This window comes from Cannabis sativa, unplaced genomic scaffold (assembly GCF_029168945.1).
Source record: "Cannabis sativa cultivar Pink pepper isolate KNU-18-1 unplaced genomic scaffold, ASM2916894v1 Contig4, whole genome shotgun sequence".
NCBI classification, from domain to species: Eukaryota; Viridiplantae; Streptophyta; class Magnoliopsida; order Rosales; family Cannabaceae; genus Cannabis; species Cannabis sativa.
In genome coordinates this window covers 2,605,736-2,621,698 of record NW_026870040.1, presented here as the reverse complement: position 1 = coordinate 2,621,698, position 15,963 = coordinate 2,605,736, and positions in this window count along the sequence as shown.

Below are 15,963 nucleotides of genomic sequence, written 5' to 3'. Positions count from 1 at the left end.
AAAGGGTAACTGTACATAAAGGAACTTTAGACGTCTCGGCTTCCCGCCTCAAAAGAAAATATGGGAAATCAAAAGTAATCGAGTGCAACCGTCAGCCGTGGAGAGAGAAATTTGGATTTTGAAAATATTAATTGTCAAAGCATTAATTAGCCGAAAACCGAAGGGACGCCCAGCCAGCTTCACATCGAGTCTCGAACGGTCATGCTCGACACGTGTCCCCATACAAAGGTAGAGCCAGCTCGAAAAAAGTCTACACGCAACCTCGGAAGTCCCGTACAGACTTGGGGGGCAAATGTTATCCCAAATTTGGCACTCTGACGTGGCATCACGAGAATGGTGACACGTGGACTCTACATAGAGCATCTATTCGGATCAACATGCCGAACAGGATGCCTGGCTGGCATATCCAAAATGGAATACTCAACGAGCAGTGCAGAATGAGCAACACTTAGCGAAGTCAGCTTAACGCATCATGAGTCACTAGCGCAATCCCTATAACTCAGGATCAATTTACGTGGATGTGGGATACACACGATCCCACGATCTTTCTGTTTATGCGCATTGTAACGAGAGAGGAAACTCTTCCTCCTCAAGTTTCCGTGTACCTATAAATAGTGAGGAATGTTCATCGGGCAAAGGACCGAGAAATTGTACGCCGAAACACTATAAGCTAAGGCTATCTAAGAATTATATATTCAGAGATATTATTGTAAGAGCTATAAGAAAATGAAACTTCTTCCTTATTCTTAAGTCAATAGAACTAACGAGGATTAGGCTATTACCGAACTGCTCGGTGCTGAACCTCTATAAAATTTCTGTGTCTTATTATTGCTTTACTACATATTCTTATTTCAACATATTGTTTATCGCTTATCAAAAAGACTCATTGTCGTTGGCTAAAAGCGAAGTCAACAGACACGATTAGGCTCAAATTTAGTTAACAAAAATCTACGTTCATAGTTTGGTGCTTTAATTGAGAGTCTCTGTGAAAAAGCTCAAAAAAAACCTCCTGACGTAAAAGTAATGGATGACACCGAAGAAAATAATCCTCATGAAGGAATCAATCATCGCCTTGGAAAAGAGCCATTGAGTCCTCAGGGACTATTAATTTATCACATGAACAGACTGCAATCCCCGGGAAAACCCAGTATTGGAGTCTCGCCGAGCTTGACAGCACCTAGGATAAACAATGGTCGCAAGAATTTCTCTAGCTAGTATTGATGTGGATGGCACCTACGACCCAACCAAACGTACATACCAATCGTGGAGTTAGAAAATCGCCATCTTAAAGGCGCCGATCGGAGGAAGCAACCGGCGTAACGCCGAATTAGAACGTGAAATAGCCACGTAAGTAAGGGCAGCCGTAGGAGAATAGTTCCCAAAATCAACTCTGACTCGGGAAGCGCAGATTGAATAAGGCAAACCTCGCAACTCACAAAACCAAGGGGCAAGAGACAACCCAAAGATATTCTCAAAACTCTCGTGAGAGGCAAGCTGAGTGGAAACTCGAGGAGAGTCCGGGGAAGCAGCACTCGGGATATGTGGAACATCGACGTGAGATCGCAAACCCTCTCTCCAAGTTCAAAAGAAAGGAAACCCCATAGGGGGAACGAGGTGAATCGAAACCTTAATAGGAATGGTAGAATGAGAAGAGGAGAGGGGTACCACGAGGTGTACATTATCTCATAATCAATCCATGCGAGGAGGAGAGAACACTCATCGCAAAGCAATAATGAAAAAGGTATAATGCAAAAGCATATAGGAAGAGTAAGGTTCCATGCAGCCTACGCACTGTTGTGACTCTACGGAATATTTGAATCCTTGAGAAAACTCGATCTTCGTCAACGACTTGGTCCAAAACAAAGGAATTTACTCCATTTGCGAATGGACGAGTTGGAGAATAAGTTCGAAAGACAACAAGTCAAGGAACCTGAAAGGAAATCGGGATATGATTCCGTTAAAGAGTTTGAATCAGAAGCCTCAAGATCAAAAAGAAAAGTTGATTCCAAAAGGCTACCCAATGATAAGAAACAGAAGAAACACAACAAATATATCCCTCTTTATGCTGAATATACCGAGCTCAATGAAACTTCGAAAAATATCTACCTCGCACATGTACAGAAGTCGTTTTTTAGCGAGCAAATGTTGGGTTTTATGCCCTAAATAAAACTCATTTCAATATAATCAGATTTACATATTAATAAAGATCAGAAATAACATTTAATAATGCATGGTTCACATAGTTTATTTCATGATTATTTACATAATGTATGAATTCTATTTAAGTCTGCGTAATTTCCATATCAATTTGTTAATGATTATAGTGTTGTCAACACAAAGGAATATAATCTTAATTATATGTTTGAAAGTTTATTCCCGACGATTTGTCACCACCGGATTTAGACTGACATGATAATCAGGCCGATAGGTATTCTTTACACCTTGGATAAGTGTTATGTCCTTTTCCAGGACATTGGCAAAGTTTACCAAAGTGTCTAGATGTATGGAGTATACATCGAAGGGACCGATCATTGAACTTTGATTAGATATATTAAAATTCTACCAGAATATCTATTCAATTCAATATCACCCGTTGGATCCTAGATCAAATGATCTTAATCCCGATATGATTAGGTTCGATCTCAAGCAGTATTATACATGTTCTTTGATTTGTTAGTTAAGCCTACTTTTCAAGGGCAGGTGATACGTAAATTTTGGGGACATGATAGTATAATTGGAGTGGGAGCGCTAACATAAAATATGGAATCTATATAACTTCTATAGGAATTTAGAAGTGAAACGATGATATCCTTCGAGCTTGGCTAAACAAAAGTAGATAAATGGTGGAGATCTCATTTCACTTTCGCCGAAATATCATTTATACAGCAGCTAAGTTAAGGATAAAATACATTGAAGGTGTAATCTATGATCTTAGTGCCTATTCAACGTAGATCATCTATTAGAGGGTCATTGATCACATTAGGATTTTAACAATGGATAATGAATGACGTATCTATATCGTGGAACATATGTAGAGCGTTCTATATATCGAGAGTGCAATTCTAAGTTCTATGCGTGGATTCAACGAAGAATTACATAAGTCGTTGAATTTAAGATATAAATTCTTGATCTCGCTTATTGGAAGCTCTGGATACATAGACCCTGCTGGTCCCCATACTAGCTGAGACCATACTCGCTTGTAAGACTCAGTTAATCGATTTTGATTAATCAATTATAATTCTAAAGTTAGACTATGTCTACTTTATGAATTTTCACTAAGCAAGGGTGAAATTGTAAAGAAAAGAGATTCTAGGTTTATTTATTCAATTAAGAGACTTTACATGTCTAATTAATAAATATTATTACAATGACACAATATTATTTAATAATTATTTTTCCTAGCTTATTCAATAATTAGAATTCCTTTCATTTAAATGGGTTGAATTTGAAAATTGGCATTTTTGAGAAAATAAGATGTGAATGATAAAACAGCTTAGAAACTCGTGCATTTTCAAGTGAGCGCTCCATTATCCAAAGCTTCCATGGCCGGCCACAACTGATATAAATGGTTTTTATCAATTTATTTTTTTCATTATTTTAATGCCAAATAATTCTAACCTTTTTTTTTTTTTTTTTTTTTTTTTTTTTTTTTTTTTTTTTTTTTTTTTTTTTTTTAAACCTGTGTTCAAAGGTTACCTATAACAGATAGGATGGCTCTCATTCACACTTAAGATATTTGTTAGATGAAAACTCGAGCCTCCTATTCTTTTCTCTAAGTAGGCCGAACCTCTTCCCTTCTCTTTTCTTCTCTAAATTTCGAATTCCTCGAGTGAATGAGTGCAAGAGTGCCCACTAACACATCAAGTGATATCTCAACTCAGGGGCAAAGTGTGTAAGATCTCGTGGAAAAATCAACCAACAGTCTAGAAGGAGAGATTCGCATCAAAGGAAGGAGATGAAAGAGATCCAGGTGCTCGTATCTTGGTAGGATGCTCGCTAGCGTAAAGGAATCACAGGGCTAGAGATCTGAACCGGAAGGAGATCCATTATATATCTGTTGATTTTATACCCAATGTAAGGTTTTCTTAAACTCTCATGTGTTTATTTCATTGTTTTAGAATTCATATTAGGATGTTAATGAAACATACTTGTTAGTAAATCTAGATCCCGGTAAAATATATCAAACAACCGGTATCGTAGCCATGGTAATGATTTACTTTCATGAAATATGAATTAAAACGATGTTATGTGTTAGATTTGGATGGTTTCATGTGGTTTATGTGCTTATTTGATGATAGTTTAGAAATCTGTAATATATGTTACTGAAATATTTTTTTTTTCGATCTGGAATTATTTTTCCTGGAAATTAGACAAAAAATTTAAGGGCCAAAATTTAGGCTTTTACAGAACCCACTTTGGATTTTTTATGAATTAGTTGAAGGTAATTTTTTGAATTTGAACGGTTAAAATATCGGGATTTGAATAAGTCACACGCGCGCGCACGAGCCTCGTGATCCGCCGGGACATCGTCATTGCCGTTCGAAGGGCAGCTCGCGCCCAAGATCCTCACAGCTCAAATAGGGCTACTTCGCAGTTCCTCTATCACTACGCCCACACCCTTAGCTTTCGCGCACAAAGATGAGTATGCAATGTATCACCCTATGTGCCTCAAACTTGATTTCCAGTCTATAACTTTCCTGGATTCAAAAATCGTTTTTCATTGAAACAAAAGCCAATTTTTGGTAGAATTTTGTGTAGAATCGGAATTTTAAATTAAAAAATCTAATTGTCAGAATAAAATTAATTTTTATTAATTTTTTAATACTGTGTAATTAAAATTAGTTTCGATATTAGTAGGCAATTTGAATTTTGAAAATTCTGATCTTCTCACAAAGCGAGCTCTTTATGGTTATTTTTTGAAATTTTAGATTATAATATTTGATTTAATTATAAGATCAGATCTATTATTTTATTTGATTTAATGATCTTACTTGGATATTAAAATATTCATCTCTTTGCAAAATAATCTTGTACTCAATTTCAAAATTTGCTAACCATATCATATCTTTTTCAAATTTGTTATTTTCAAAAGATATTTTTTTAATTAAAAATTATAAGATTAGGAATATCGTTAGGTTTTAACATTTTATCTTATTAGACTTTTTTATTCTATTAAAAATTATATTTTGGCAAAATAAATAACATGAAAGATTTGAAAAAATTGGTTAGTTTAGTTTGAATAGATATTTTAGGGTTTCAAACCATAAATTTTTCAAACTTATTATTTTATTATTTTTATAAATATTCTCTAACCATATAAAAAATATCTTATTTTTCAATTAGTTTATTTATGTAATATTTAAGAATTTATTAAATTATAAGACTCGAATATAATAAAATATAACCTAAATTTAAAATTCAAGATATTATATTATATTATCTTATTAAGAAATTTTAAATAAATTTAAATTTTGAATAAACTTCGATATTTGAAAAATTGGTTAGATATTTTTGATTTTGTTGTTAGAATTTAAGAAATTTAGGAGTTTGTTGAATTTTGAATTTTTCAAATATTCTCTAACAACCTAAATTTGAATTCTAGTTAAGATATTTATTTTAAAATTTAATTTTTATTTTAAATTATAAAATTGAGATATTTTTAGCTTACTTTCCAGATATATTCCAGATTTTGCCAGTTATTATTGTTTGTATTGTTTGATTATATTATTATGTATTCAATTTTTTTTTTTACAAACCTATTATTTATTTGATCTAAATTGCTAATAGATTAACTTGAGTTGACAGTACATCCAATGATTTGATTTTAATCATAGTCCAATTGTCAATAGATCTTATAAATAATTTGCTAACAAAAATTTTGCAATTTCTTTCATCTCGTGTAAACTCTCCAGTGAACAGATGATACGGCCCATCCAAATCATTTGACTCGTGTGAGCCTATATGTTTGCTTTTGGGCTTAGATGCATATATGAAGCCCAGTATTTAAGTTTTACTAAGTAAATGGATTCTGAGGTTGCTAGTTAAATAAATTTTTGACATAAGTAAATTCTATTTGAAGGCCCAATTAGATTTTGGGCTTATTCAATTTCAAATAACCGTTTATTTAAATGTTAAATTCCTCTCTTTTGGGCTCTTCAGTGTGAGAGTTGGGGGCCGATAGAAGTGGCTTACGAATTTTCATACTAAATCCATGTAAAGCACCGCTTAGTTTAATTTGGAAATTAGCAAAGCTATATCACGTTTAATTATGAAAATAGTACCATTTATAGCTATTGTAAATAATCATTATATCGTTTATTATTGAACTTTTGAGATGCATTTTGGTTTATGTCATTTAGTAGTTTTCAGTAATTTTGCATTTCTGTGCCCCGTATCATGTTTGAATCCCGTGTTTGTCAAGTGAAATCACAACTTACTATGTTAGTAGTTTGGGGAGGTTTATTAGACATCGGGAATGTCGAATGGCCGGGAATTTAGAATTTCCCAAAAATACTCCCTTTTTAAAGTGTTTCATTTATGTTATTTTTGTGTGGAGGGAAATGGTCTTTCTTTAGCCCAATGATATTTTGTCCTTTAGTGGGCTTTATTTAGTTTGAATTATATGTTTATTTCTTTAAGTGTTGGTACATGAAATAAAGGGTATGACTTTTGCATGTTTTTTTTTCATTTATTCAAAAAATTCAAAAGTTAGAAAAATAGAATTTTCCAAAGCTCTCTCTCTCTCTCTCTCTCTCTCTCTCTCTCTCTCTCTCTCTCTCTCTCTCTCTCTCTCTCTTTTCGGCCAAGCTTGGGAGCTTCTAGGGATGGGTTTTCTTGGTTGGATTCAAGTGGTTTTTAGCAAGATCAAAGTAATTCTAGTAGAGTGTAAACTCCCTACTTGCTTCTAGCTCCTTTTCGTTTCAGCTTGGAAATTTTGGAAGAATTTCTTTGTGATGATGCATGCTTGATTTTGTTATGTTCTTTGAAACCGTTGTGATTTGTTGTTATTTTCAGAGAATTAATCTTGTTATTTTGAGTAGATGAGAGCTAGTTTAACATGCGATGGTATGTGCTTTGATTCAAGATTTGAAGTTTGAAGCTCTAAAATATGATTTTCTAAAGAAATGTGTTGAATCTGTTACATTGCTTTGCTCTTAGATGGTTGTCTGTTTTGTTTTTCTCGAGGGTTATTTTGTATACTTGGCATGATTAAGTTGATTTGGGCTGAATTGAATGCATGTTAGTGGTGGTTTCCGATCAAGTTTGAGTTTAGAACTCAAAGCTTCGATGCTTTAATGAGTGGTTTTGGTTTGGTTGCATGAAGCTTGGTTTTTATGCTTTAGAATTCATTCTTTAGGGTCTAACAAATAGCAGGTCTGTAAGTTTTGGTATTGTTTGGATTGGATTTGTGCAATGTGTGAATTTTTGAGTGATTCTCAGTGAGGAACCTAATCTCCGGGTTGCTGCATCCGGAATCTCGGATGGGGTTCTGAAAATTCCTAGAATCCTAATTCGGTTGGGCAACTCGGTCTCACCGATTGGGTGATTTTCGTAAACCTCTAGGCTTCCTCCTTGTTTTTATGTCTATCCGGGTATTGCCATGCTTTTTATCGATAGGGAAACTTTTAGAAAATGTCAAATTAGTGTTAGGTGGAATGCCCCGTGAAGTTGATTTAGCGTATCACTTATAGTGTTGTGATTTTGCATATGGTTTGTGGGAGCCCGTAATCGGCCACAGTAGATAGTTCCTAGTCAGTAAATGACTTACATACCCCGAATTCGAATCCAGGTAAGATTAGCATACAAAGTATGCATATGTAGATTACATGTTTAGCGTGCATGTAGTGAAAGTCTCGTTAGATTACATTAGATATGTATATGTTGAGCTTAACCATCCAGGGACCGTGTCACGCTTCTGTACATGCTGGAGTATGGGACCAAGAATGGAAGCAAATGACCGGCTCGACCGATTATTGGTCGACACCGTATCACGCTCTGTGACAGGCCGGAGTATGACCTTGGGCGAGGGCCGCAAAGATGATCCGGTCTTGATCCGATTAGGCCGATACTTAGGGTTCGGGTGGTTCCGTACTATTTGGACGATCACGCCTGGGTGACAGCCGGGAGCATGCACCAAAGAATCCGGAGTATGACCGGCTCCGACCGACCGCTGATATCAGAACATCGCTCTGGTAACGTGCTGGAGTATGACCGGCTCGGACCGATCAGCCGATACACCGTAACACACTCAAGACAAGCCTGAGCATGACCCCAAGCACCGAGCATGACCGGCTTCCGACCGATCGGCTCTTACTTGTCAATAGTACCGTCCCCTATGAACGCTCAGAACTCCGCGCACCGACTGTGAAAGGGGAGCACGGTGAGTTGGGGGGACTCGCATCACAAGTTGGACACGGCTAGTTGAGGTGTTATGATCGTGGGTAATGGGCATCCGAGCATGATCCGTGGATTTTATGTATGAGTATTATTATGCTTTTCTTACCGCAACTGTCCGTCAACTCACAAGAATATGTTTATGTGTAGCGGTAAAGGCAAGGCTAAAGCCGATGGACCGTGAACGAGCCTATGAAGACTTCGTTGTACATGCTCTGGGGCTGCCAGCTCCGGAGCGTACATTTATCATTCCAAGGATGTCGAGGCCGCTTTTATTGTAGTTCTTCGTCGCTAGAGACAAGTATTTCAGGTAGAAACAAGAACTTTTGTAAATCGGTTTTTGTAATCATGGGATCCCGAGTCTTTTGTATGGCAATCATTTTACAAGTTTCTAATTAAAAAGCAAAAAATTTTAATTAATCACGTTCCTTTCCATAAACCTCGTTGATTAGCAACGAGCTGCACAGTACGTTTAAAAAAATCACGTAATACGCCTATGCTAGTTAGGGTGTTACAATCTAGCTCCCCCTCACATGAATCTACTTACCAATTGTGTACGCCCATTTGCCTTATTTAAATAATTGTATCTAGGTTAATTATATTAGTCTAACCTAATTAAAATTGAACTAAGCAACATAATTAACTTTTTAAAAATATACATGAAATTTTAATTTTTCACTTTAATATTCAGTAAAGTTAATTTTAGAAAAACACTTAGTAAATGAAATATATTCTAGATAGTTATTTCTGTAGAACTAGTTATTCTTTTTTCTAATATTTAATTAGGAAAATATCATAGATTGTGAAATTAATTGTTTAATAATTAATTTTGGTACAATCTAAGATAAGTATATTTTTCCTAGTATTAATCTAGAATTAAGAATTAAGTCTCCTATATACTTAATTATTTATTTCTTGAACTTAATACATTTAATTAAATTGAAAGTTAAAATATCTAAGTTGATTTTCGTAATGATACTTAAATATTATTATTTTCATGTTATTTAATTAAAATTGAAAATTATTTTAAGTTTGAAATCTTATTTCAGAATAATGTTGCGATATTTAGCACACGCAAGTGTACGTATCGTTTCAAGTAGTAGACTCACTAGGAGTGAGGTCGATCCCACAGGAAGTGGAGTTAAGTACATTAAAATTAAACTCTTACTTCTATTTGATTAAATAAAAGATAGGAAAAACAATAAAGTATAAGAAAACTAGTAAGAAGCAATGATTAAAGAAAATTAAAAGTTAATAAAAACTAGGGCTTCGATTTCAATTGTTTCTATTGAATATGGCCTAATATTATTATTTTCTTAATATTAATTTGTATGCAATAGCAGGTTTACTAAGGTAATTTATAGTCTTCTCAGATATATAAACCTCAATTACATGTAAACTTTCTACTCTCGTGATAAATTTAACATGCAACAGGCATTAAACACAGAAACCCTATAAGCTATCTAAACCATATAGGTACTCTCGTCCTATATCGAAATTCAGTTCTATTCTACTATAGCATATTTGACACTCACTTCTCAGATCTCGCATCAAAATCATAGACAGTTAATTGGTGATCAGGCAATTAAAAGTAATTAAGCACAAATAAAATAGAATACATAGAAATTAGGGGGAAAATAAATCATATTAAAACCATAAACAATGTTAAACAATATCCATCTAACCCTAATTAAAATGTTTAGCTACACATGTTCATGAGAGCACAATCACACATATTAACTTTAAGAAAAGAGATGAAAATAGAGAAGAGAAGAATGTTGAAAACCCTCTGAAGAATGCCTCCAATATTGCAGTTGATCTCTCCACTTTGCATCTGTATTCTCTCTGTTTTTCTCTCTAAAATTGCTTGCTGAAATCAACTCTCTTCTTCCCTTTATATAGGCATTGAAGGCCTAAAAAGATGGAAAAAACGCACATGTTTAAATTCCAATTCGAATTTAAATTTTTGGGAAACCTCAAACGAGATATTTTTTCTGCTGCGTCGACTGATAGTATTTTTGTCATAACTCTCTCGATATTGCTCGGAATTAGACGATTCAAGATGTTCCGGAAAGATAAAAGAGAGATCTAGAACTTTCATGTTTTGACTTTTTCCAAAATCTAATCAAAACATCGTCGAATTCAGGCTTGAAGTTTCGGCTTTATTTCATTGCACAATTTTCTCTATTTTAAATATCATGATATTTTTATCTTTTTCCCATCTTTTTCTCTGATATTTTTCTAATCTTCTTCTATTTTAAATCTGCAAAAATAAAAGATAACAAGCGTAAAAATGCTCCAAACACGATTAAAACTAAATTAAAAATATACTAAAATTAATACTAAAAATAACCTAACAAATAACTTAAATTTGAATAATTTTCAAAATATATTTTGTTATATTTTATTAATCTTTTTCCCACAATTTCGAAATTGCATTTCTTAAATGTAGAAATTTTGAATTATATTTGAAAAATTGATTAAAGTTGAAAATTATTTATTTTAATTTTGGACCAACTTAAATCAATGATTTTTTCATTTAATGATTAATTAAAATAAATGAAGTAAAATATATTTAATTAGAAAATGAATTAATTAGTCAATGAAAGTCTAGATAGATATTATCTGTTTTGCTTGAAGTATTTTTCTGGTGTATTTAATTAAATAGAAAATTAATATTTAAGTTGATTTTCATTATGATACTTAAATATTTAAAATTTTTCTTTAATATTTAATTAAATAGGAAAAATTATATTTTTTTTGTTGTAAATTAATTTTATTAATTAATTTTGGGTCAACATAAAATTAGAATAATTTTCCAGGATTTATTTTTTTTATTTTAAAGCAATTTCGAAAATTGTATTCTTAAATACTTCAATTTTTCGAAATGCAATATATATTTATAGAAAATTAAATTTGAGTCGTAAATTAATTTAAATTAATTTTGTAACAACTTAAATTGAATATTTTTCTAAGTATTTATTGGAAATTATTACTAAGATGGAAATAATTCATGTTATTTTCATATCCATCTAAGTAAAATTTATAAACATTAAATTAAAATTTATATTTAGAATTTTTCATTCTAAATTGGAAATTTTAATTAAGTAAATATATATATTTAAAATAAATTGATTAAAATAAATATTAGAAGAAAATACACTTTAAATAATGAGCTTTATCATTAGGACATTCGATCTCCATTGTTGGTTTTACATAGCTTTTGTTTTAGTGAGTAATTCTCCCTAATGGAGGAATGTTCATTAGCAAGTTAGCACCGTTTAAACTCGAAAGATAAGTAGCTTTGTAAGTGTTTTATATGGTATGGATCACCCTAATGGTGGCGACTGTATTTGACTTACCAAATATGAAACAATAGTGGAAGCTCATAAGATAGAATAGCCTTGACTCTCGCCTAAACGGGACAACGCTGGATTCCAATCTTGATCGAATAAAAGGTTGCTAGAATGTTTAACATTTTAGATGAGCTGACAACTCTATTCAATGGATGGTAGCTTTGACCCTCGCCTAAATGGGATACTAATATCAGTTTGTTGAAGACCTTGGAAATTATTTAGGATTGTATGTTTTAGTATTTTCACTTGTCATTCCTACTTGCTATATGTTTAATAATTTCTGAATTGTGTATGAATTTATATTGAACCATGTTATTTTCTGTTATTAAATTGTAGTTTAATTTCGAATCTTCATTGTTGGTCTAACTTGGTTTGTTTTTCTAATGAGATAAATCCCTAATAGATTTTCACCATTAGACAAACATAATAGTGTTAGATCTCGAAAGATAAATATTGTATATGTAACATCTAGCTGTTCATCAATTGATGACACTTTAGACTAGTATTTTTACAATATGAAACAAGAAGATTGTATAAATAAGATTACTTTGACTCTCGCTAATCGAAGCATCGTTGGATTCTTATTTATAAACGAAATTATCCTAATTCCTCTTAGCTTATTCATTTCGAATTAGCTCAATAACATATCATTGGATGAATGGTCTATATATCATTTCATGTCATTTTATTTTTTCTCTTCAGAAATTAAATGACGCATATGATTATAATCCTGAAATTCTATTCCAAAATGATATAAGTCCTCAATCTTAGAAATCTCCTACTTGTATGGGCAAATCTGACTTAGAGTTAAAATTAGTAGTGGTGGTCCAAGAAAGAATTACTCATGTATATTTGGTATAAATTTAAGTCTTTGACTTTAATTTTAGATTCCAAACAGAATTTTTCTTATATTTCTAATTCCAGAATACAATACAGTTACACTTTCACAAGTGTTTAATAACCATTTTCTATCAATGGATTCAAACTGTATAAAATTTGAGTTTAGTATTCTGTGACCAGGATCCACTTGCACTATTCTAAGAACTCTTTGATGTAACTAAACCTAAGTCATCAAAAAGACACAACCACACATTTTTTTTTAATCTTTGGCATTTGTATCTTGTTCATAGTGGTTTTGACAAGATCAATCTCTGCAAAGAGTTAATATGCCTATATCAACTGAAAGTTGTTCATCTCATTCGCAGATGGATGTACATTCAGGGGTGGATATGAGTTTTTCATTGTATTCATAAAACGAACACTCTTGATTTTACCTTAAGCATGAGAAATTTGAAATGTTTGAAAGTTTCATGAATTTCTAGCTATGGTGAAACACCATTAAAGGTATGTGGTTAAAGATCTTGCGAACTGATAGGGGTGGAGAAATAGCTAGTAGATATGCAGTTCAAAGATCATTAATTTGATTTTTGAATTATATCCAAACTTACCTCCCCAGAAATTTCGTTTTGCATATTGACGATTGGTTACTAGTCGTTGCCTAAATCCTTCTATGGTAATACAATTTCAGAATGATGCAATGGTTGGGTACTTAGAGTAAACCATTACTAGATTCATGGATGACCTAATCGAAATCTTAAGAAAAGCTAGAACTGTTAACCATGGTTTGCATGTTTGTTAGCTATTCTAAGTGATTAGGGGTGGACCATCCCATAGTCAATAGATAAGAAAGTGTTTGTTTAAACAAATACTACTTTTCTATGAAAATGACTAAGTCTGAAAATAAAGTAGCAAATAAAGGAGATATTTATTTCTTGATTCCAAAAGTGTTCTATCATCTTATTTGACATATGATGATCCCACTGCCTCTGTTGTGTTAACACAACCGAAGAGGTCAATACCATTTAGTTTTCTTAGACATAATTCACGGTACCTTGTCGTAGTGAAAGAGTTTCTAGGAACTCACTTCTTATGACTAGGAAGACACTAGTGATTAAAATTCATTGTGAGTTTAAACAAGTAATGGATTGTCAAGATAAGAAACTAAGAAGAAAAGCCAATAGAACTATGGTTTAATCCATTCACATGGGGTAACCTAAACTTTCTATTACAAGGACATAAAAGGAAATTTCGTGTATAAGTCTATTCAATGGACTTAACAAAACTTCCTGTTCCTAGTATTATAGGTTTGAGTTTATCTAAACCTATGGCTTGTGGTATAACTGGTAATTGCTTACTCTAGTGCAAGCAACTTACTTTAGTAAGATGCTGAAGCATTTTCTTTCTAATGGCAATCTATAGAAGCTTCTCGACTTCTAGGCATAGATTTTATTTATCTAAGGAAAAGCCTCAACTATTCCAGAAAAGATAAAGCCATGAAGAATTTCTTAAATCAACAGTAAGAGGTCTCGTATATGCTTTTGTATGCCTTAGACTGCAGACACTGGCCGTTGAGTGGGAGTAATGAGTAGGTATCGATTAATCTAGAGAGGAACATTGGAAGACAATCAAGTAAATCTTAAGATTAAGAAGAGGAACTATATGTTAGTCAATAAGGGTGTGTTTAAAACTCTTAGACTACACTCGCATCGATTTCGAGACTTGCCTTTGTGCTAGAAAGTCTACCGATAAGATGGTGATTACTTCCGGGGGTGGGAGTAGTGATTTTAGAGAAGTGTAAAAACCTATCCGAAATTTCTAGCTCTACCGCAGAGAGACCGAATGTTAAAGTTGGCAGTGAAAGGTACTTATTTAGTCTAAGGAAAGTTCTATACAATTGAGGCACCGTTCCAACTTGTCTAAACTACTAGTGTTAATTTCCTGATTAACCAAAAGTAGTTGCCAAAGGTATAGAATCCAGCATCCCAAAAGAGTAGACATATAGAGAGGAGTTTCACATTATCAATGATTTTGTGATTAAGGAAGAGTAATGGTGGAGAAAAGGTTGTGTTTAATTCAACCTGTCAGATCCTATTACGAGGAGTTTACTACTACTACACTTGATTTGTATATCAAGGTGTTCAGATTATTTGAAATGCACATTTTGTTTTATATTAGTGCAAGTGAGAGTTTGTTGGGTTTTATGCCCTAAATAAAACTCATTTCAAAATATACAGATTTACTTATTAATATAGATCAGAAATAACATTTAATGTTGCATGGTTCACATGATTTATTTCATGATTATTTACATAATGTATGAATTCTATTTAAATCCATAACATATCAATTTGTTAATGATTATAGTGTTGTCAACACAGTGGAATATAATCTTAATTATATGTTCGAAAGTTTATTCCCTGATTTGTCAGTTCACTGGATTTAATCGACATGATAATCGGCGATAGGTATTCTTACACCTTGGATAAGTGTTATGTCCTTTCCAGACATTGGCAAAGTTTACTGCAAGATTTGATGTATGGAGTATACATCAGAAGGGACCGATATTGAACTTTGATTAGATCTATTAAAATTTACTGTAATATTTATTCAATTCAATATCACCTGTTGATCCTAGATCAAATGATCTTAATCCTGATATGATTAGGTGCGATCTCAAGAGTATTATACATGTTCTTTGATTTGTTAGTTAAGCCTTCCTTTGGGTCAGGGTGATACGTACATTTTGGGAACATGATAGTATAATTGAGTGGGAGCGCTAACATAAATATGGAATCTATAACTTCTATAGAAATTTAGAAGTGCAACGATGATATCCTTCGAGCTTGGCTAAACGGAGATAAATGGTGGAGATCTCATTTCACTTCGCTGAAATATCATTTATACGGAGCGAAGTGTTTTAAGGATAAAATACATTGAAGGTGTAACGGTAACTTAGTGCCTATTCAATGTAGATCATCTATTAGAGGGTCATTGATCACATTAGGGTTATAATAATGGATAACTAATGACGTATCTATATCGTGAAACATATAGAGCGTTCGATATACTGAGAGTGCAATTCTAAGTTCTATGCGTGGATTCAACGAAGAATTAATAAGACAGTGAATTTAAGATATAAATTCTTGATCTCGCTTATTGGAAGCTTCCTGGATATATAGACCCATGGTCCCCATACTAATTGAGACCATACCGCTTGTAAGACTCGCTAATTGATTTTGATTAATCAATTATAATTCTAAAGTTAGACTATGTCTACTTTATGAATTTTCACTAAGCAAGGGTGAAATTGTAAAGAAAAGAGATTCTAGGTTTATTTATTAATTAAGAGACTTTATATGTCTAATTAATAAAT